The following is a 21,750-nucleotide window of genomic DNA, read 5'->3' as shown; positions in this document are numbered from 1 at the left end:
TCTTTAGTATCCCATCCAGTCTAAATGAAATTTCCTCCAGTTAACAATGAAGGGGAAGTGTTAAACAAGTACAGTAGGTTCAGTGAGGGCAGATTCTAGACCCTTTTAGACACTTTAAAAAAAGTAAATAATTAGTACTTCTTATTAACTCATTAAATATAGAAAAAGATATGCACAGCAATGTTAGGACCTGCTGCTGCTCCAGCTTTCATCTGAACTCTCCAGTTAAGAGCTTTCTCCTCCTTAACCCCACCTACACTAGGTTGTGGAACTGCCCACTTCTGGGTAGTCACATTTCACACATTTCATATGTCTATATCAATGCAATTAATGAGTTTGATCCTCAGGTGATTACTAGTGTATTTACATGCATGTTGTTAAAAACTTAACTATTTTTGCTTCTCTCTATATTTATGGGTAAATATGGTTCAGGAGAAAAGTTATTAAATTAGGAAATTATTAAATCATTTTTAATTGTGTTTGGAATGTTTGGAAAAATTACCTTGAAATCGCTAGTCATGTCTATGAGCTAATATTATATTACTAAGTAATTATCAACAAGAGTAATAAGTTTACTCCCTGAATTACCTGACTTTGATTTAGAGATGGTTCATTGTAAAGTGTAACCTACAATTAGCAATCCAAGCAGAAAAAAAAACACTAATATGATATTACCTCATAGGATGATGTTTCAAAGTTTTCCTCTAAACTTTAATGGATGAAGGAAATTATATAAACATGCTAAACATCATTTATAAGCATAGATACTCATGAACATGCTAAACATCATTTATAAGCATAGATACTCATGAACATGCTAAACATCATTTATAAGCATAGATACTCATGAACATTTTCTTCATTTAATGAAGAATAGCATCATATTTATAGTTTAAATTATTCTGCTAGAACCTAAGGATAGATGCAATTAGAAATAGGTGGTCAGTTAGAAATCTAATATAAGGATTCGAATTGAAACAGAGTGACAAACAGAACCCTGGAATGGGAGTGAGCAGGAATAGGAGGCTGACTATTTTAACATCATAATGATAATAACAGCATAATTATGATAATAATGAAAATTGTCATCATTACAGCAGCTATCATTACTGACTGCTAGCTTCCTAAAACTCTTCGAGTCAGCTCACTAAATTTTATAGCAACTTATATATAAAATTAACACATTCTTACTAATTACAACACACATTTTTGTCTTCCTTTGCAACTCTTCCTCTTCTTTTTGTAGGTGTGCATCCATGTGTGTGTGTGTGTGTGTGTGTGTGTGTGTGTGTGTGTGTGTGTGTGTGTGTGTGTGTGTGTGTGAAAGAGAGGGAGGGGAAGAGAGAGAAAGAGAGAAAAATCCCTGTGTAAGGCTATTGAAGGATTTTAAAAAGTGGAGAACAGGTGATTTCAGAGCAGGTGGGTGATCATTTTGACCTTCTATTTTAATCATTCCCTCAAAATGGACCACAGACCTGTCTGTATCACTGCAAATTTGCTGGACATGTAAATCTTTGTGTCTGCCCTACACATCTCAGTCTTTGAGGTTTAGGCAAGTAAAGTTTTAACTTTTAACTTCCTGGTGAGTCATAGGCACTTTGAAGGTGAAAAATATAATTTGCTTCATGCTGTCCATCAGCACAGTCCTTTCTTTCCCAATCATTCAATAGTCTTTCAGTCCAATATTTTTGCTTAGCATTATACACTTACGCATACACACACAGAGTCACACATACTGCTTCACTCTATAGTATTCAAAGCTTCACCTCACCTATGTTTATTCCACCATACCTCATTCTTAGAGGTAGATAAGCTCTGATCAATTTAGGACATTTGGGTGATTCAATAGCCCTTCTTTGAAGACTTCTTATTATACAAAAGTAGATTTGGAAGACCGTAAAAGTTTTCTTTGTTTCCTTAAATTTGTCTCTTTCTCCTCTAATTTAGATTTGGGGCTTAAGGTATAGAAATATCTTCTTTGCTAGAGATCCAAAAAGATTGTGCAGAAGAATTGGTGGTTAACAGAAAATTCATATGCAATCCTACTAATAACAAAATCACATCACTGGCAATGATAAGTGTCGGGAGCCAAAAGGGAGTCTCTCAACATGATAGACTTGACTATCTCACTGGAACATCTTGAGGCTGAGTTTACAGAATCCGACCCTCATCTTGCCCTAAGCAAACATCCTGCAACTGCTAAGGACCACCCTTTCCCCCTGCCCTAAGCAAACATCCTGCAGCTGCTATGGCCAATGAAAAAGCTTCCTTAACGGCCAATGAAAAAGCTTCCTTATTCCAAGCATATAAATACCCCTGTTTGAAAAATGAAAATTTGCAGCTTGATCAGAATCCCTGTCTTGCTGTCATTCTTCGTGTCTCTTGTCCCTTCATTCCTTCTCACTTAGGTTCACTGCCCTCGTTGACATCCTGCGGGTAGGGACAGATAATAACAAAATTATCTTTCTTTTTTTATAATTTTTATTTTTTATTGTGAAAATACTGTACAGAGGGGTTACAATTACATGGGCAAGATAATGAGTACATTTCTTATCAAGCATTGTAGCCTCCTCCTTTGTTAACCCTTCCCATCCTCCCCCCTCACCCAATCCTACCCGCCCCCCCACCAAAGTTGTAACCCTAAGATATGTATTCAAATGGTTTTTTTTCTTTCATGCGATTGTTTCTAACGCATTTATAAGATTATTTCTTTGTTGCTTTTTATGTCCCTCCCCCACAGTATAACCCGTGTTTTCACTGTATTTGATGTAGGCATAATTTGTGGAGGGGAAGGGGAAAAACAAGTCGTTTAAATAGGGATACAGGTGGACCCATTGCAACAATGAGAAGTACAAGTCGTTATGTTGAAAATTATCTTTCTGAGAGCTGATTTCCTGTATGTCCAACAAGGACAGGACCCTGAAATCCTCTAACACATTATCATCTCTGCTCTTTAAATGAGAAAAATGGAGTTTAAATGACTTTCTATTAACTAAATCAGTGATTGAGAGCAGTTCTTCTTAAGTTTCCTCACTGAAAAGTTCATGCTTTAAGCATGAAAAGTATTCTGAGTACCTACCTCTGACATAGTTGAAAGTGTAACTTTGTGTTTGGCTTCACTTCAGAAGAAAAGAATTGAAGTCTAACCATTCATAATACCTTAATCTTCAAAGAATGAAAATAAAATGAGTTCTATAGCTTCTGATCTTATAAGGCTTAAAGCTTAAATATAAATTTGGATCAAACTCCTAACAAATAATAAAGAACATGCAGCTTCTCAGAATTTCCAGAATTCATACAGCAATTGCAAGGAGGAAGTTTTGGAGAAACACTGATGTCGTGGCACCAAGATTCAACTTTTGGCTTAACTAGAACTGTCTCTTTGACATCTGGTGTCACCCAGCCAACTAAGTGAAAACTTTGCTGTTTTCTTAGTTTGACTTTTGTTGCTGGTGTTACATTTTTTTTGGGGGGGGGGGGTCCGGTCATGGGGCCTGAATTCTGGGCCTGGGTGCTGTCCCTCACTCTTCAGCTCAAGGCTAGCACTCTACCTCTTGAGCCACAGGCCACTTCCAGCTTTTTTCTTTTTGCTTATGTGGTGGTGAGGAATCCAACCCAGGGCTTCAGGCATGCAAGGCAAATGCTCTACCACTGAGCCACCTTTCCAGCCCCCATGATGTTACATTTTAATTCAATCTTCTATGTATATTAAACACCATTTGGCCATTTTATGAATATTACAACCATCAGTCAGACATAGGCTCTTGTGAATTTCCAAGTATGTTCAGCTGGCACAAAAATAGAAATTTTCTTTCAGCAAGCTTACTTAGGTTTAATATAAATTTCTAATCAATGATGAATAAATAGCAGCCATCAATTATTTATAAGAAATGCACTTAAATTATAATAACAATGATATCATGTACCCTGATTTTTCCAACATTTAGTTATATTGCATGATTAAATCACTAGAATATGTTGCATAGTAAGACAATAGCAACAGTTTGCAAATAGCTGGGCACTGGTGGCTCATGCCTGTAATCCTAGCTACTCAGAGGCTCAAAACTGAGGATCACAGTTCAAAGCCCACCCAGGTAGGAAAGTCTATGAGACTCTTATCTCCAATAAACCACTAGAAAACTGGAAGTGGCACTGTGGCTCAGGTGGTAGAGTGCTAGCCTTGAGTTGAAGAGTACAGGGACAGTTCCCAGGCCCAGAGTTCAAGCCTCACGACTGACCAAAAAAAAAAAAGTTTGCAAATATATGTTGGAGGCTGGATTCTCTCACAAAACAATGTTGGCTCACTGTTTCTTTGGATGAGGCCATCGGGACATTCTCACTTTTAGGTTTGTGGCTTCACTTTCTTTAGAAGAAAGACTTGCTTTTGGTTAATAGCCACACTGTGGTTCCAAACCCTGTATCACCTACTTCCAAATGAAAATTTAACTTCCCCTTATTCCCGGCACTAATTGGTCTCTCATTCCCATTGACTTTCTGTAGCCTTTTTCTTTACTGATGTCCTTTAAGAAGTCTCTGTGTAGTTTCTGATTCAAAAGGCTGAGCTCCCCAATGCCTGTTGGTTTCTCCTCCTAGTTCTTAGGTTAATGGTTTCTAGGTACATCTATGAAGGTCAATGTGAATCTTATAATCAGAGTAAAGGGGTTCAGATATTTTCTGTCTTGGCTTTTCCTTGTGAGAATATCTAGCTCTGTTGCTAATCTCAATTGTAAAGTTTCCCATGGATGTGATTAAGCTTTTATTTTCTTCTTACTATAACTCATTGTCTAACCTTTTCTCCCCCCATTGTCAGAAACATTATCATGCCATATTACCATGTAAGTCATTTCCTCTTCTCAGTCTGTCTGAATTCTGCTCTTTCATTGATGGAAAAATGAGTAGGCTGACAGCAAGTATAAACAGGAAACAGAATGAGTTCTTATGCCCACATCTGAGACATTCCAACAAAAATCACACTGGGTTTAGGTTTAAGTAGCATCCCTTTCATAATTTCCCACACAATAGGCCAACACACACATCATCTGTATGTTCAGTACTAAAAATTTGCATTAAGGGCGTTCCTCACCCTGTTGTCAACAGTCTCTCCTGAAATGCTGGCCTCATATCTCTTCAGAGTTATATTATGACTTTTAATATTAGATTCTGTCTTCCCAATGAAAGTCTCTTTCACTAACCTTCTTCTTTTTTCTTTCTTATTCTTCCTTTCCCATGTTGCAATAATATTCTAAAATTAGACATAGTACCCAAAGGACTGAGATTGTGTAATGTCATCACACCTGGAACACTGCCAGTCAGGAAGAGCTCTATGATATGTGCATATCAGAGTATCCACCATCATGAGATGTAGGCTCATATAGTATTTGTACAAGTAGTAGCTGTATCATTTCACTCAGGCAATGTAACAGTTTGAACCTGGATTCTTCCTTTTATTGACATCTATTAGTTATATAAGGGGTTCTATTTTGCCATGTCCATATATACATACCGTGTACTTTGATCAGTCTCATTTCTTGTATTTCCTCCTTATTTCCCAAACAGTTATTAATTAATTTTACTTCTCAATAACCTATAAGTTAGGTATAAAAGGTTTATTCCATTATATTTTTTAGGGTGGAGGAGTCTTGGGGCATGAAATCAGGATCTAGGTGCTGTCTATGAATGTTATTGTTCAAGGCTAGTGGTCTACTACTTGAGCCACAGCTTCACTTCTGGATTTTCTTGGTTACTGGAGATCAGTCTCATAGACTTTTCCTGCCCAAGGGCTGGTTTCAAACTACAATCCTTAGATCTTAGCCTCTTGAACAGCTAATATTACAGGCATGAGCCACTGGTAACTAGCTCAATGCATTTTTAACAAATAAAAAACAGCATGATGTTCAATCTAGGAAAAATGGCCAGATACACATTGAGAAAAAATATCTTTTTATGCTGAAGGAAATTTATATATTAAAGAAAATTCTCAGGCTAGTTTGACCCAAAAGATTTTAAAACAAAAAAAATTAGCATTCACATAACATTAGTTATATCTTCTGGTAGCCATATATTATAAAAAAAAAAAAACCAAGTCAAATGTCTCCGGGAAGATAGAATATATGAGCATGTTCATTTTAGAAGGAATTATTGGTAGGTATTAGCAATGTTTCTTGGTTTTACTTTTTAAATTTTAGCATAGGGATGTAGCTCAGTAGTAGAGGATTATCCCAAAATTCAACTGTTGGAAGAGAAATGTCACTGATTTTTATCCCTAGTTCTACTAAAAAAGAAAAGAAAAGAAAAGAAAAGAAAAAAATCCGGTGTACCTGAGACTGAATCAAAGGCCTTGCACATTCTACACATATGTTTACTACTGACTGCATTATGAATCAGCAAGAATTGTTCTATACCACAGCTCCTATACTTGAGGAATAGAAAAGTTAGTAGACATTTAATGTATCTTTTAGTTAAAAAAATATATGTGAATTTTCTTTCCAAGATAAGTCCAAATACTTTCTGAACTAAAACGTGTTTTCCTTTGATCAGAGAAAGTATATTGATAAATGTTTGTAATGGATACAGATATTTGTTTTAGACTAACATATGGTTTTGACTGAGTTACTGGGATAATTCTTGAGAAAAATATCTTTCTAGGTATGTATAAATTTGGTGAACCATATTCAAAACCAAAATTTGGAAATGTGTTCAGATTTAAAACGTGCACCATCTTTTCTTTCCTGAGTTTTCATAATTTGGTCAGTGGTGGTTCCTTCTGATTTCTGTTGTTGCATCTGAAATGCAAAGCAAATAGGTGAGCATCATCCTAGATAACTTCCAATAATGATTTGAAAAAATTAATTTGGCATTTTAATTTATTTTGTCTACGTTCATCATAGAATGAAAGGAAATATTAGACGTATTTCTCAGAGTGTTTCCAGTACTGACAATCCAGCCAGCAAACATTTCTCAAACTCCTCTTTTTATAAATGTAGGTGTTCCATCATAGCAAAAGCATTTTAGAAATTTAGCAAGCTCAACACTCTTAGAGTTCTATCAAAAAACAGGTCAGATCAACCACTACCCCCCAAGGACATCGATCATTCCATTGTATTATTCTCTCAGCAGTATCTCTCCTCTTTTGCACCCAAACAGCTCCAGACCCCTGATTCAGCCCAGTTAAAGTGATCTGATAAGTCCATTACATTCATTCACCATGTCACTGCAGGAAGCATGGGACACCAGAGCTCGAGGGAGAGTGCCAAATTTTGGCAAAGCCTTCTCATGTTAATGTTAGCAAGGTAGGATTGTGGAAAGAGTCCAGACCACTGGAGTTTGCAGAATAATGAGCAATATAATCATTTCCATAGGGGCCTAGGTTTGACTCATGGATCTCTGTAAAATTGGGGAAGATAAAACCTTTGCTTTCTCAGGGAATAATATATGATATGTAATATGGTCATCATAAGGATTAAATTATTCAGATACAAATACATAGCACAATGTTACATATTAGTACATGCTAATAATAATAATAGTAAAAACAACAACAATAAATACTAATAAATAATAACATAAATAATAAATTCAAGGTTTCTGGAATTCTATTGCTGTTGTTTTTTTTATTAATTTTTTATTAATTTTTTTTTGCCGGTCATGCGGCCTGAACTCTGGGTCTGGGCGCTGTCCCTCAACTCTTCAGCTCAAGGCTAGTGCTCTACCTCTGGAGCCACAGCTCCACTTCTGGCTTTTTCTGTTTATGTGGTGCTGAGGAATCGAACCCAGGGCCTCATGCTTGCACTCTACCACTGAGCCACCTTCCCAGCCCCTGCTGTTGTTTAAAAGACTATGTTTGATTTGTAGCTTTTTCAGATGCTGACTGACTACTACTTCAAGCAATCATTTTTATAAAATCCAAAACAAATGTTATTGTATAATCTTTGTTTCCTTCTTTGCTACATAATGACAAAAAATGGTTTTTATTGTACAATCTATATTTGGCAAAAGAATCAAAGTCCAGGAAAATATTTTTTGTTTGTTTCAGTTGTTGTTCTTGTTAATAATATTTTTAATGATGGTGACTAGGTTGGTTCTTTTACAGGCAGACACACAGTTTGTTATCCCATACATATCAATTTTTTTAATATCAATCAATCAAGCCATAACTTCCTCCCCTGATGATTTCAGTGGGATGCTACTCACCATAACACATCACTTCTTTTGTCCAGTTCCCAAATTTTATCAGTAGGATGAAAGTCAACCTGGAAGAGATTTTGCTGAGATAGGATTGCTTTTTAAATCCAGATTCATTTAATTAAAACTTAAAAGTTGTGCTTTCAAACTCTGAGAAATTATGTTTCATTAACATAAAAATATTATCTTAAAAAATTAAGGGTTGATCTAATCACATATAAAAGAACACACTTACATGGATATGAAACATACTTGTGATTATAAAATTGCCTGATAGGCTAACATGGTTAGAAAAGTTGGGATACAGAAACAGAGTAGTTGCTTCTCCTTTCTCTTGTCAACTCTACAATCCTTGCTATAGAGCTGGGCTGTTAAGTAAGGACTCAAGTCCTTATTTGATTCATTTAATGACCATTTTCTGACTATCTGTGATTTCCTGCAACTATTCCCTTTCTCTAATTACATCAGTAATAGTAGCAATTAATAATAGGAATTAACCCAAAACTTCCTCCTAGAATGTGCCCTAGGAATTAGGATCTCTGTAGGAAATACAATGAAAGGAGTAAAAATGGCCTCCTTAAGAGGCTTGGCCACAAGACCTCAGAAAAATAATAGTATCTACTTACATATTACTTAATGTGTAATACCCCATGCCCAGATTTTTCTGCATTATAAGGTTGTTCTAACTAATCCACAGTTTAATCTGCATGTATTTATTTATTCATTCATTTATTTATTGGGATTTTGACATTGCTTATAGGCAAGGAGAAGATAATTAAGAATTTTTGCCTTCAAATATTATAGCCAAAACTACTTCTTCTTCTTCTTCTTCTTCTTCTTCTTCCTCTTCCTCTCCTCCTCCTCCTCCTCCTCCTCCTCCTCCTCCTCCTCCTCTGGACTGCTTGCTTGCTTCATTTTATTCCTACTCTTCCTCTCCCCTACCTCCTGCCCTCCCTCTCCTCCTTCCCCTCCACCCTTTACTCCTCCTCTTTGCCAGGAGGGATATGAAGTTTTAATCAAGGACCTTGCGTTTGTTTGAATTTGCTTCTTCAACTGCTAAGGTCTACTACTTGAGCCATGCCATCAACCATATATTTTGCTGGTTATTTTGGAGAGGAAGTCTCCTTCCTTCTTTCTTTTTTCTTTTTTAGTTGCAATTATAAGCCAGACGCCTCTGGCTCTTGCCTGTAAACCTAGCTACTCAGGAGGCTGAGATCTGAGGATTGTGGTTCAAAGCCAGCCCAGGCAGAAAAGTCCATGAAACTCTTATCTCCAATTAACCACTGGAAAACTGGAAGTTGGCCGGTGTCTCACGTGATAGAGTGCTTGCCTTGAGCTGAAGAGCTTAGGGTCAGCTCCCAGGCCCAGATTTCAAGCCCCACTACCAATAACAACAACAGTAATTATAAGAGTAATATACAGAGGGGTTACAGTGACATAAGTCGCAAGTGTACATTTCTTTTTGGACAGTGTCTCACCCCTTCCCTTGCTTTCTCCCAGTTTTTCCCTCCCAGTATCACTGCTGCATTTGTTCACCTTTTGTCCCTCCATTTCTGTGTCCCTCTGCAAGCCTTTTTTTTTTTTTTAAATCACTCTTTTTTTTCTTTTTGTTTTGCTTGAACTCTGGGCTTGGGCCCTGTTGGTCAGCTCCTGAGCTCAAGGCACTTTGGTTTTCTGGTGGTTTACTGGATATAAGAGTCTCATGGCTTTGAACCATAATCCTCAGATATCAGCGTCCTGAGTTGCTAGGATTGCAGATGTGAGCCCCCAGTACCTGGCTAAAAAATTATTATCTTTAATTAGTTGTCCAAAGAAGTTACCAGTCTGTGAATGTAATGTTTCTTGAGCTATGTTTCTCCTTTCATCTTACAGACTTTTCTTCCCATTTGGATTCAAACTGGTAACCTGTGGATTTTCACTTCCTGCATAGCTAGGGTCACTGGCTTTAGTCATGAGAACCCAGCAATGCTTTAGTTATTTCCCACATAGGTGACATGAAGTTGGGGGTGACTGGGTAATGATTGGGTAAAATAATTTACTGATGTAGCCAAAATGAAGAAATCAAAGATTTATTTGGATGCTGGTAAAAACAGAAAGTGGCAACTAAACAAAGGAATATAGAGCACTGAGACAGGGCTGAGAGTAGACTCAAACTTGGATTGTGCTACTTTTGATAGGATTTAGCCCCTTTTGTGGACCTCTCTGATGATTTTGTCTTCTTTGGCTCCTGGTTTGAATTTTGCACATACAGGAACATTTTGCAATGTTTCACACGTTTCTTGTACCTGACTCATTTCTACATCCCATTAGGGACATTTTGTATGTTTAGCTCACTTCTATACTCCACCTGGCCTTGGGTACATTTTAATATAATTAGGTCACCTCCAGAAGATAGACTTGAATTTTGGTGAGGCTGAATGCACACTGTGATCCTACCCTATGTTCTGCATTGCTGGGATGGCAGGTGTGCAATCCATGCCCAGCTTTTCCTCAAAATGGGCTTGTTCTATTTTTCCCAGGCTGCCATTGAACTAAAAAACTCCTACCTCTACCTCCCAAGTAGTTGTTATCCCAGGCATGAGTCATTGAAATTGAATCTTTTTTTCATATTTTACGTTTTGCATAATTTTCTCTTATACAAATAACATATTTTGCCTTTGCTTTTATAATCACATTCTTAAAAGTATAATATTTAATGCTGTGGGGAATGTGACTAATATGAGGGACAGAATAAGCCTTCTTGAAAGATTTAGCTAGAAGCTGAGTGCCTCACACCTATAATCCTAGTGACTTAAGAGTCTGAGATCTAAGAATCATGATTCAAAGACAGCTTAGGCAGAAAAGTCTATGATGCTCTTATATCCAGTTAACCCTCAAAAAGCTGGAAGTGGAACTGTTGCTCAAGTTGTAAAAAAAATCTAGACTTAACTACAAAAGCTTAAAGGCAGTGCCAAGGCCCAGAGTCCAAGTCTCAGGAGTGACACACACACACACACACACACACACACACACACACACAAACACACACACACACACACACACACACACACACACACACACACACACAGATGTGCTAGAAATAACACCTCATCCAATTAGGTAGACTGCAATAGCAACTAATGACAGGGTCAAGCTGTTCTCCCAGAAATGGGAAGATTTTATTTTTTTATTTTTCTTGGTTAATAATAATTTTTTCTGCCCTTGTAGCTTCACTTTGTTCTACTAAAAACTTGTGCAAACAAATTATAATTACTTGAACTGATAGCCTAATTTTTCCCATATAAACACAAATCTTTTTAAATAATTGGTCAAGATCTTTCAGGAATGTATATTTGAGCATTGAAATAATATATACTGTTACATACATAAATATATGTACTAATTATCCTTCAAGATACCTTATTAGTAGCAACTATTTGTCTGTCTGTCTGTCCATCCATTTGTTTGTTTGCAGTTCTTGGGTTTAATCTCAAGGTCTGGCTTTCTTGCTCATGACTGGCACTTCATTGCTTTAGCAACATCTGAAGTCCAGGTCTTTGCTGTTTGTTTTGCAGATGAAAAGTAGCCATTTTGCCTGGTCCAGGCTTAAACTTCTAGGACTTACCTTTCTACTGAGCTAGAATTATAAGTGAGAGATACTATTGACCAGCTTAGCAGCTGTTTTTAAGTCACCCACATAAAATAAGGAAGACTGATAAGTGCCAGTGTAGTTATTTGTGCATTGAAATATATATCATTGTCTCTTTTCTAAAAAATAAGAAAATTGGTTCATTTTCATTTTAAAACTGTTATACTTAATGAGTCACTTATGGTTATAGTTTAAAATCAGTTTTTAAAATGGGTTATAAAAGGAGATATTGCCATGGGTGTAGCTGAGATAAATCTTTTAAAAGAATTTGTCATTATGCAAATATGGAAATGCGGATGTCTGAACTAGTGGGACAGCATGAATGAAGTACATAAAAATTATGTTCAGGTGACATTTGGGTGAAAGCCATCACACAGTCTTGCTCTAACAAACTTAGAGAATAGTAAGGTTATTTCCAAAAATCCTCCCTCGTGTGAAAAAAAATCCTCCCTTGTGTGAACTGGCCTGATAAATGAGCCTTCGGACTTCCTCATCCCTACAGACAATTCTATCAAAGGAAAGTCTGAATTAGTATTTGTAATGACTGAGGTAAATCTTAAAGCTAGAAATAAGATCCATGTATATGCTTATCAAACCAACAACTTTAATAATGAGGTGGGATATTATTAATATTGTATGGGGATGAAGCATATTTTCTTTCTTTTACCATGTGAATATTTGCTTAGAAATTAAGACACAGAATGTCAGTACTCACCCTTGCCTCTTCATTGAAATAATGGAAAAGAAAGAACTAAAACAAAGAGATTAAACACACATACACACACAGACACACAAGTGGTAAAGGATGAAAAGGATAGATGATAGTGCCCACAAATCATTACTAATAGCAAATTTACATGCTATTTGGAGCCCATTCAAGCTTATAAAACAGATTCTCATGCATTGCTTCATTTCATCCTTACTACAACTCTGTAGGAAAGGCAGTTTTGTATTTAGTTTTCTATTAAAGAGCAGCATGGAACCTAAAAGAGCTAAGATTTATTTAATTAGTTCCACACTATAAGGCTGGTAAATTGTGGAGTTAAGAATCAAGATATAAAATTCCAAAATCTATTTTCATACTAGAAGTCATTCCAACTTGTGCACCAAAATTGTGTCTGAAAATTTCAAGGAGGTGAAGGAAAGTGGTGTCCTTGGGTCTAACTGAAAATCTCATTCATCCCTAAACATCTCAAATCAAGTTGTTGACATGATCACATCAATGAGATTGTATGCCCAAATTTTCCTTTCCTGACAATTAGCAGAACATTTTATCTTCATCATTTTAACTTAATTTCTGATAGTTCCCCTACGTATAGAGATGCATTACCCTGAGTTCATTCCTAGTATTCTGTTCAATAGAATTCAATTAAATCCTATACCAACTTTGACTGAACCAAACCACTTCAATAGTTTTAAGTTCCACCTACACCTGGTGGCTTTCATAATCTCCTGAGCTCATAACCTAAACATTCAATTAGTGATGCATTGTTTCTTCTTAAATGTCTCATGACTCTTCAGCATCATTGTTTCCAAAAGTGATAAGTTTACATTTATTTCCAGCCACTCTTCAATGTAAGGTACACTGTACACATATCCAATACATCCATACACAACCTGCAACATTCCCTCATTCTCCTAAACATCATTGTGACTTTGCTCCCTAAATCTAAAACCTGCATTCTTTCTTGCTTAAGTCAATCTTGTTTTACATGTATGTAATAACTCTTAATTTGAATGTTTCTTCTCTTTATTTACACTATCACTGTTTAACTTACCATTTGCTCCTTTACTATAAGTACTAATTTTCTTGATCCACATTTTTATTGTTATCATCTTTAAGTAGTTGTATAGAGGAGTTGCCATTTAACAAAGGAGTTTATGGTTATAATGCATTTTGTTGAATGTCACCTCTTTCATCATTCTCACCCATCCTTCCCCTACCTACTCTTTCCCTCCCTCTTTTAAATTTTGTAGGACGTACATTGAATTCTTGACTGTGTTCTCTCCCTCTTCTCTTCATTCATTTGCGTGATCCATCCATCATTTTTCCTAGTTGTAACCAGAGTGATCTTTCTCCAATAAAACTCCGATGACACCTCCAGTTACACTCAAGCATGTTCAAAGGCAAATTGAGACAGTTTCTCTCTTTTCCTTATTTTCTCTACATCTAAACCCTATTAGTATCTCACACTTCTTAAGTGATAACGCTATGCTGATTTATTACTTTGAGTTTCATTTGCTCTGGCTGATGTACTTATTATTATCACGACATTTTCCTCACCATCTGAATTTTAGTGCACTGGAGAGAAAAAATGGCATCTCATATACCATTGTAACCCTAGTGCCTCATACACAAAAGTCAGCTGGTCAAATCAAATAATGAAAGTGATCATAAATGGTGGGAGAATTAACAAGTAGAACATAGGTTTCTTCTGTAGTTTCATAAAGCAGGACCACCTCTCTAGCAGTTTGGTTGCACTGATCTATAATCATGGTGTTCATCACATAGTCAAGCTTGATTTGGAAAAGTTATTCACTATGATAGAATCATCGCTGTAGGAGAGTCAGTTAATGAAGAACTATTAATGACTCCCACCTAAATAGACAAATGACAGACCAATAGAAACATATGCACACACTCAAACACACACACATACACACACACTTCACTCTTATTATTATTACAATTTTTTACCTTCATGGAGTTAATTGAAGAGTAAATAAGATTGGTGATAGAATTTAAAGTTTGAATACAAATTAACAAAATACTGTGATTATTTGTGGAACTTTTAATAAACAAATCTACTGGTCAAATCATTTCTATGTTAATGAGTTTAAATTCAATTGTCTATGGTTTATGCCCGAAATCCACACTACTTGGAAAGTTGAGATTGGTAAGATCATAGTTTGAGACTAGACTAATCAAAATATTCATGACACTCTTAGTTATTAATATGAGCCTCTTTTCCAAACTAATCAAGTGGGAAACATAAATAGGAGTATCATGGTATAAGCTAGCAGAGAATAAAAGAGCGAAATACTATCTCAAGCATAACCAGAGCACAAAGGGTTGGAAATGATATGCAGGCAATAGACAATCTTACTTAGTAAGTATGAAGACCTGAATTCAAATCTAGAATCACAGAAAGAGAAAAAGAAAAGAGACACAGAGAGAGAGGAAGAGAAAAGAGAGGATAGAGAGAAAATAGAGCTGGGCATCTGTGGATCATGCTCAGCAGGCTGAGATCTGAGGGTTGCGATTCAAAGTCAACCCAGGCAGGAAAGTCCATAAGACTCTTATCTCCAATAAACCATCAGAAAATCAGAAGTGGCACTGTGGCTCGAGTGGTACGGAGCTAGCCTTGAGCTGAAGAGCTCAAGAACAGCTCCTAGGCCCAGAGTTCAATCCTCACAACTGACAAAAAAAGTAGAAATTGATTTTGACAGTCGAAGTAGGAAATTTAAATTAAATCATTCAATCTTCAATCATATTAAATGTGTTCCATGAAATTAACTGCAGTGCATTGGCTCAACTGTGTGAGACTATGTTTCTCTCTAATGTAAAATCATAAATTTCCACCCTGTATCACTTCAATAATTTATCATCTTAGTCTAGACTTCAGAAATTTCCTTTTCACAGAAAGCCTGGCTTAAATACATTTCTAATAATTGTGATTTTTATTAAAAGAAGAATATTTAGGTAATATTCTATAAGTACTCAATATATCAGACACATTTTTGTTTTTTATTAAGATGTTGTATGACACTGCTAGTAATTTGGAACTTCCTAAGTTAGGGGAAACAAAATATATTATTGCTATAATGTATTCATAATTCTAATTCTCAGTATGTATGTAAATGTGTTAAGGTGTGTGAATGTGAGTGTCTGTGTGCATGTGAAAATGTATGTGTATGTAAGAGAGAATAGCAGTAAAAAAGAGATATAATAAAAATGTGGAGATTCATAACTAATGGTTACAAATTCAGGGCAGCTACCTGAACATTTGATAAGATATATTCATGGTTTCAGGCTTACTTGGAGACTTGATTGCTTTGTTTGTGTTTTTCATGGACGTGGTTAATGGGCTTTTGGGTGAAAACACCATTTATATCTGGCAGAATGTCCAATAGAAATTTTCCCAATGACATACAAAAATGGGTACTTCCAAGGGATCAGAGGCTTATGCCTGTAATCCTAGCTTATTAGGAAGCTGAGATCTGGAGATCCCAGTTCAAAGCCAGCCTAGGCAGGAAAATTCATGATAGTGTTATCCCTAATTAAGCACAAAAAGCTGGAAATGAAGCTGTGACTCTAATGCTAGAATTCTGGCATTGAGGAGAAAAACAAGACAGAATTCAAAGATATCACCCAGACCCTCTGCGTTCAAGACCTAGGATGAGTACACACCCACACCCCCCATTTCCCCACCACACACAATCAATATGAGCATGTGTCCTAAGTGTGCAGTTATAGTCACATTGTGTTACTGAATAGGAAAGGCCAGTAGTACAGTACTATATTTGGTTTTCCTTTTCTTCTTTTCTGTTTTCCCATTGAAGACATTTGGACTTAAATAGCTTACAGATATAGATTTAGCATAAGCATTTTATGAAAATCATGTGGTATACTCTGCAGTTCAGATCAGCTGGGGCTGTGTATGGCCAAACAGCCATCCAAGTGAAAAATACTACTTAACCTGAACATCTTCATGAATGTGGTGGTGGGATGATGTACTTAACCTGAACCTTATCTTCATGGATGTGATGGCCTGTCCAGCTTCACAGGATGTCAACAAGATACCCCTTTCAGCTTATGATGATTATCACTGCAGAATTCATTCCCAGACCAGCATTTCTTCATCTATCCAAGCCTAACTGGCAGTACCATGGTTAAATGTGAAATGTGAGAAGAATGTAAAGTGAGAGGACAATAAGAAGAATGGGCCAGCAGTATGATGGGTGAAAAGGTTAATTTTCTGTTTTCCCCTAACAAATGTAAATGTGACATAGGTTTTCTTTCCAACACCTAAGCAAATATATTTGGAAATGTAACTGTTTTGTGCAGTATGTATCATTAATAGTGTATTTCTTTTTAAGAATTTGTTTACTTTTCATTATGGCAAAAAGTAAGAATGTAGCACCTACGTAAACAGTGGGGTAATATATAAAAAATAACCATTTATCAATGCAATATAATTAATATAATTTATATTTGGATGGTCTCTACTTTGGTGACTCTAGGTTGTTAGGTTGTTATTAATGATAGAATTCATTTACAGCCAAGGACCTATGCAAAAATTTCAGTCTTTTCTTGTCTACAACAAGTTTCTTCCATTCAACAAATTAATTTAATTGCTCCCATTTTGACATTTGGCAACTTTATTGTCTTTCCTACCTTGTCTTATGTGATTCAGAAAGTATAAAGATATTGTATGGTGTTTATTTTGAATGCTGCTGAAAAATACTATGTACATAGTACAGTACTATTTATCTCAGACTAAATATTTTGATAGATTCTAAAACATGGCAGGCTCCGCCACTCAACTGAGATAATGGATTTCTACCAAACCGATCATATGGCCTTAGCTTAATTGAGTAGGAATATCAGCCCAAACAGAGATAATTTAGCTCCCTGTTAGGAAGCAAAGAAAATGTCTTATCTGATTCAACCTTACTTGGCAAACCTGGCTTGCAATTACAAGGACTGCTGACAAACACAGCTTTCAGGCATCAGAGAAGAGTGCAATGTGTTAGAAAAGTATATTGGATACATCTTAACTCAAATCCCTGCTCAGTTTCTTCCCAACTGTGTGACTAAAATACTTGTATCATTTTCTCACCTGTGAAATGGCATTTTAAATTCCCATTTGCTGAACATTTTTATAATCATTGATTTTTACCCATGTATAAGTGGTTTCCTTGGAACACACCAACAGTATACATATTTTCTCATTTCTCTCTTTTTTTTAAGAATTTTTTCAGTCCTGAGTCTTGAACTCAGGGCCTGGGCACTGTCCTCAAGCTCTTTTGCTCAAGGCTAGTGCTCTAACATTTGGAGCCCAAGTACCACTTCCTGTTTACTGGTGGTTAATTGAAGATAAGAGACTCACAGGGATTTTCCTGTCTGTGCTGGATTTGAACTGCACAGCTCTCAGCATCCTGATTAGCTATGATTATAGACCTGAGACACTAGTGTGAGCCACTAGTATCCAGCTTCATTTCTCCTTTTTATTTCTTAATTTCCTTTGCCTGTGCTTTTAAAATCATAAAATATCACTTATTACACAGGATTATTACTTATTACACCTGTAGCAGTTTGACTTGGCTGTAACTCAGATGAAACTGAACTTTTGAGCTCAGCTCATAGAATATTCCTGGATAGAGATTTTAAAAAATTGCAACTTGCTACTGCTCTGCAAATCTTTCTAAAATGTAGCTTAATTTTGTGAATATTTTGCTTAAAAATAAAAAAAAATTATTTCCTCTTCTGTTGTTATTGAGCAATAGATTAATGGGTACAAATCCTTATTCATTTCCACCAAATATTTCCACTTATCCGCTATTTGTCTGGTAACTGCACAAATAAAAGCTTTTCTTTACAATGACTTTTGAAAGTTTATTATCTCCATAATTATATACTCTATTTTCTGGACCAGATCAGAGAGTAAGCAATCAAATCTAAATCTGAAGTTTATTTTCCTTGGTTTTACAGATATCTGTATTATCTGTATATCTATATCTATATCTGTGGCAGCTCCAAAGCTCAGCATCCTAAGCAATTAGTATCTGTTATCTGACACATTTTGTGAGGATGAGACATCCAGGGGTGACTTAACCCAATAAGTGTGTGTCTCAGGATCTTTCATTGCTTCTGTGAAGGTCGAACTTACCTAAAGAGTGGGAGCCTCTCTTGTCAGCTTCTTCATGAGGCTTTTAGGAGGATTCACTATAAAGGATGCTCTATAAAGGATGACATGACAGCTTCCTTCCCTGAGTGAATGTTATCCAGGAGCAATGTGAAAGAGAGTGAAATGAAATCCAAAGCCTTTTATAATTTAATTTAGTGATAGAATCGTATCTCTTTTTTGCCATTTTCAATTGACAACAGAGACCAATCTGGGTAAAATGGAGGAGGAGAGTAAACAATGCTGTGAAGAGGGGAGGGGAGGAGCTCTGGGAGACATTTTCCTTTACCACTGGGATTCCAAGGGAAAAGTTATTTGCAGGTGAGATTTTTTTTCCCATTTAAGATTCTTGATATTTTATCATCTTTATAGTTTGATCTACACTTAGTATTTGCAATTCTGCTCAACAGCTACTTCTTATATCCATGATTCATACAAATAAGGAAACCATTCTAATGACTTAGATTGAGTTTTAGAAGGCAGTTTCAAATAAAACTGTGAAATGCGAAGCTTTTCGAGAAAAACAACAGAAATTCAGATATTTAGATAGGTTGATAGGGAAAAGTTTGTATTTATTTTTCTGACTTCTAAAATGAAGCTGCTAAATGAAGTTAAGGATTCATTCTTAGCTTTAAACGTCCGAGGTGAAAATGCAACTCTCTGTTCCTTACCAAAATGTCCATCAAATGCTCACATTTGTAGTAGATACAGTTTCAATAAGGGATGCCAGCAGGAGGACTATTTTATTCAGATTGTGATTGTTCTACAGACTGCCCTTACATAATTACACAGTCAGAGGCCCAGGACAGGCATGCCTACATCTTTCTGTCTCCATTTCTCCTGCATTCTCCTCAAGATTCTTTTTCTTTTCTTTTTCTTTTTCTTTTTCTAATGAGTTCCTCAAGAGAATCCCCATTTTTTTAATTGAAATAATGATTTTATTGCTGGAGTACAGACAAATGTATGCTACTGGGGCAGAAGCTGTCAACGATTCATATTTCCAATTAGGAGGGGAGGACCCTCTTGTTCTTGTAATATCGAGCCAATCAGTGAATTTAGCTTTCTATCAGAATCAGACAGAATTTAACATCTGTATCCTTTCTATTCCTCTCAAAATGCTTTCTGACAGCAATTGCTTTCTTAATTACATGGTAGAGAGCCTCAGGAAGATCAGGAAAAAGTCCTTTGGTCTTAAGAATTCTCAAGATTTTATTGCCTATCACAAAATGTACATGTGCAACGCCATCTGAGTCCCTCAGGATCACACCGATTTGTGAGGGAGTCAGGCCCTTCATGGCAAGTTTGTAACTTTGCTCCTTCACTTCTTCAGACATCAACTTCAGCCAGGTGGGGCCACAGCTGCGGCACTAGGGCAGAGCCAACTGGGAAAGGCCCTTCCCGGAGCATGCCTGCAAACAATGATGGCGGCCGTCTGGCAGCAGAATCCCCATTTTTTAAAATTAAATTTAATTTTTTTATTGTGAAAATACTGTACAGAGGGGTTACAATAATATGGGCAAGATAATGAGTACATTTCTTATCAAGCATTGTAGCCTCCTCCTTTGTTTCTCCTTCCCATCCCTTCCCACCCTCCCCCCACACCCCTACCCAATCCTCAACCCATCCCACCCCCACCAAAGTTGTAAAGTTCTTTTTACACAAAACGACTTCTTGCAATGGGTCCACCTGTATCCCTATTTAAACAATTTGTTTTCCCTTCCCCTCCACAAATTATTCCAACATCAAATACAGTGAAAGCAGGGGTTATACCGTGGTGGAGGGACATATAAAGCAACAAAGAAATAATCTTATAAATGTGATAGAAACAATCACACGGAAGAAAAAAAACATTTGAATACATATCTTAAGGTACATATGTCTAACATCAACTTATCTGACCTTTTCTGCTTGACTCAGACATATACTAGTTATTGCAAATAAAGGAAACCATGGGACTTACGTTTCTTTGGGCCTGGCTTACTTCACTTAATATAATTTTTTCCAAGTCTTTCCATTTCCTAACAAATGGGCCAATGTCATTCTTTCTGATGGAGGTATAGAATTCCATTGTGTATATATACCACATTTTCTAGATCCATTCATCTACTGAGGGGCATCTGGGTTGGTTCCATATCTTAGCTATGGTAAATAATGCTGAAATAAACATAGTGTGCTGGTAGCTTTAGTGTGGTCTTGTTTGTGAAAATTTGTGTAAATGCCCAAAAGTGGGATTGCTGGGTCATAGGGGACCTCTATGTGGAGTCTTTTGAGGAACCTCCATAGTGCTTTCCAAAGTGGTTGAACAAGTTTACACTCCCACCAATGCAGTAAGGGTCCCTTCTGTCCACATCCCCTCCAGCATCTGTTGTTATTAGAGTTCTTGATTATAGCCATTCTAACTGGGGTGAGGTGAAATCTCAATGTTGTTTAGATTTGCATTTCTTTTATGGCTAGGGAGGTTGAGCATTTCTTCATGTGTCCATTAGCCTTCCTTCTTTCCTTTTCAGAGAAGTTTCTCTTTAAGTCTTTCGCCCACTTATTTATTGGGCAGTTGTTTCTTTGAAGATTTGTTGTTGGGGGATTTAATTTTTTGAGTTCCAAGTATATTTTAGATATGAGACCCTTGTCTGTTGTATGGCTAGTGAAGATCTGTTCCCAATCCGTGGGCTTTCTATTGATCTTGCCAATTATGTCTTTTGCCATGCAGAAGCTCTGCAATTACATGCAATCCCATTTGTCCAAACTTTCTTTGATTTGTTGTGCTTCTGTGTCTCTATTAAGAAAATTTCTGCCTATGCCAAGGAGACCTAGGGTTTCTCCTATTCCATCCTGTAATGATTTCAGAGTGTCTGATATGACTCTGAGGTCTTTGATCCATTTTGAGTTGATTCTGGTGCAGGATGACATATAAGGATCTAGCTTTAGTTTTCTACAAGTAGTTAACCAATTTTGCCAGGACCAGTTACTGAAGAGGCTGTCTTTCTTCCATTGTATTTTTTAGGGCCCTTATCAAAGATTGAATGGCTATAGGTC

The sequence above is a fragment of the Dipodomys merriami genome, unplaced genomic scaffold, assembly GCF_024711535.1.
Source record: "Dipodomys merriami isolate MVZ:Mamm:240054 unplaced genomic scaffold, mDipMer1.0.p SCAF_38, whole genome shotgun sequence".
In the NCBI taxonomy this organism is placed as follows: domain Eukaryota; kingdom Metazoa; phylum Chordata; class Mammalia; order Rodentia; family Heteromyidae; genus Dipodomys; species Dipodomys merriami.
Note: the sequence above shows the minus strand (reverse complement) of the source record.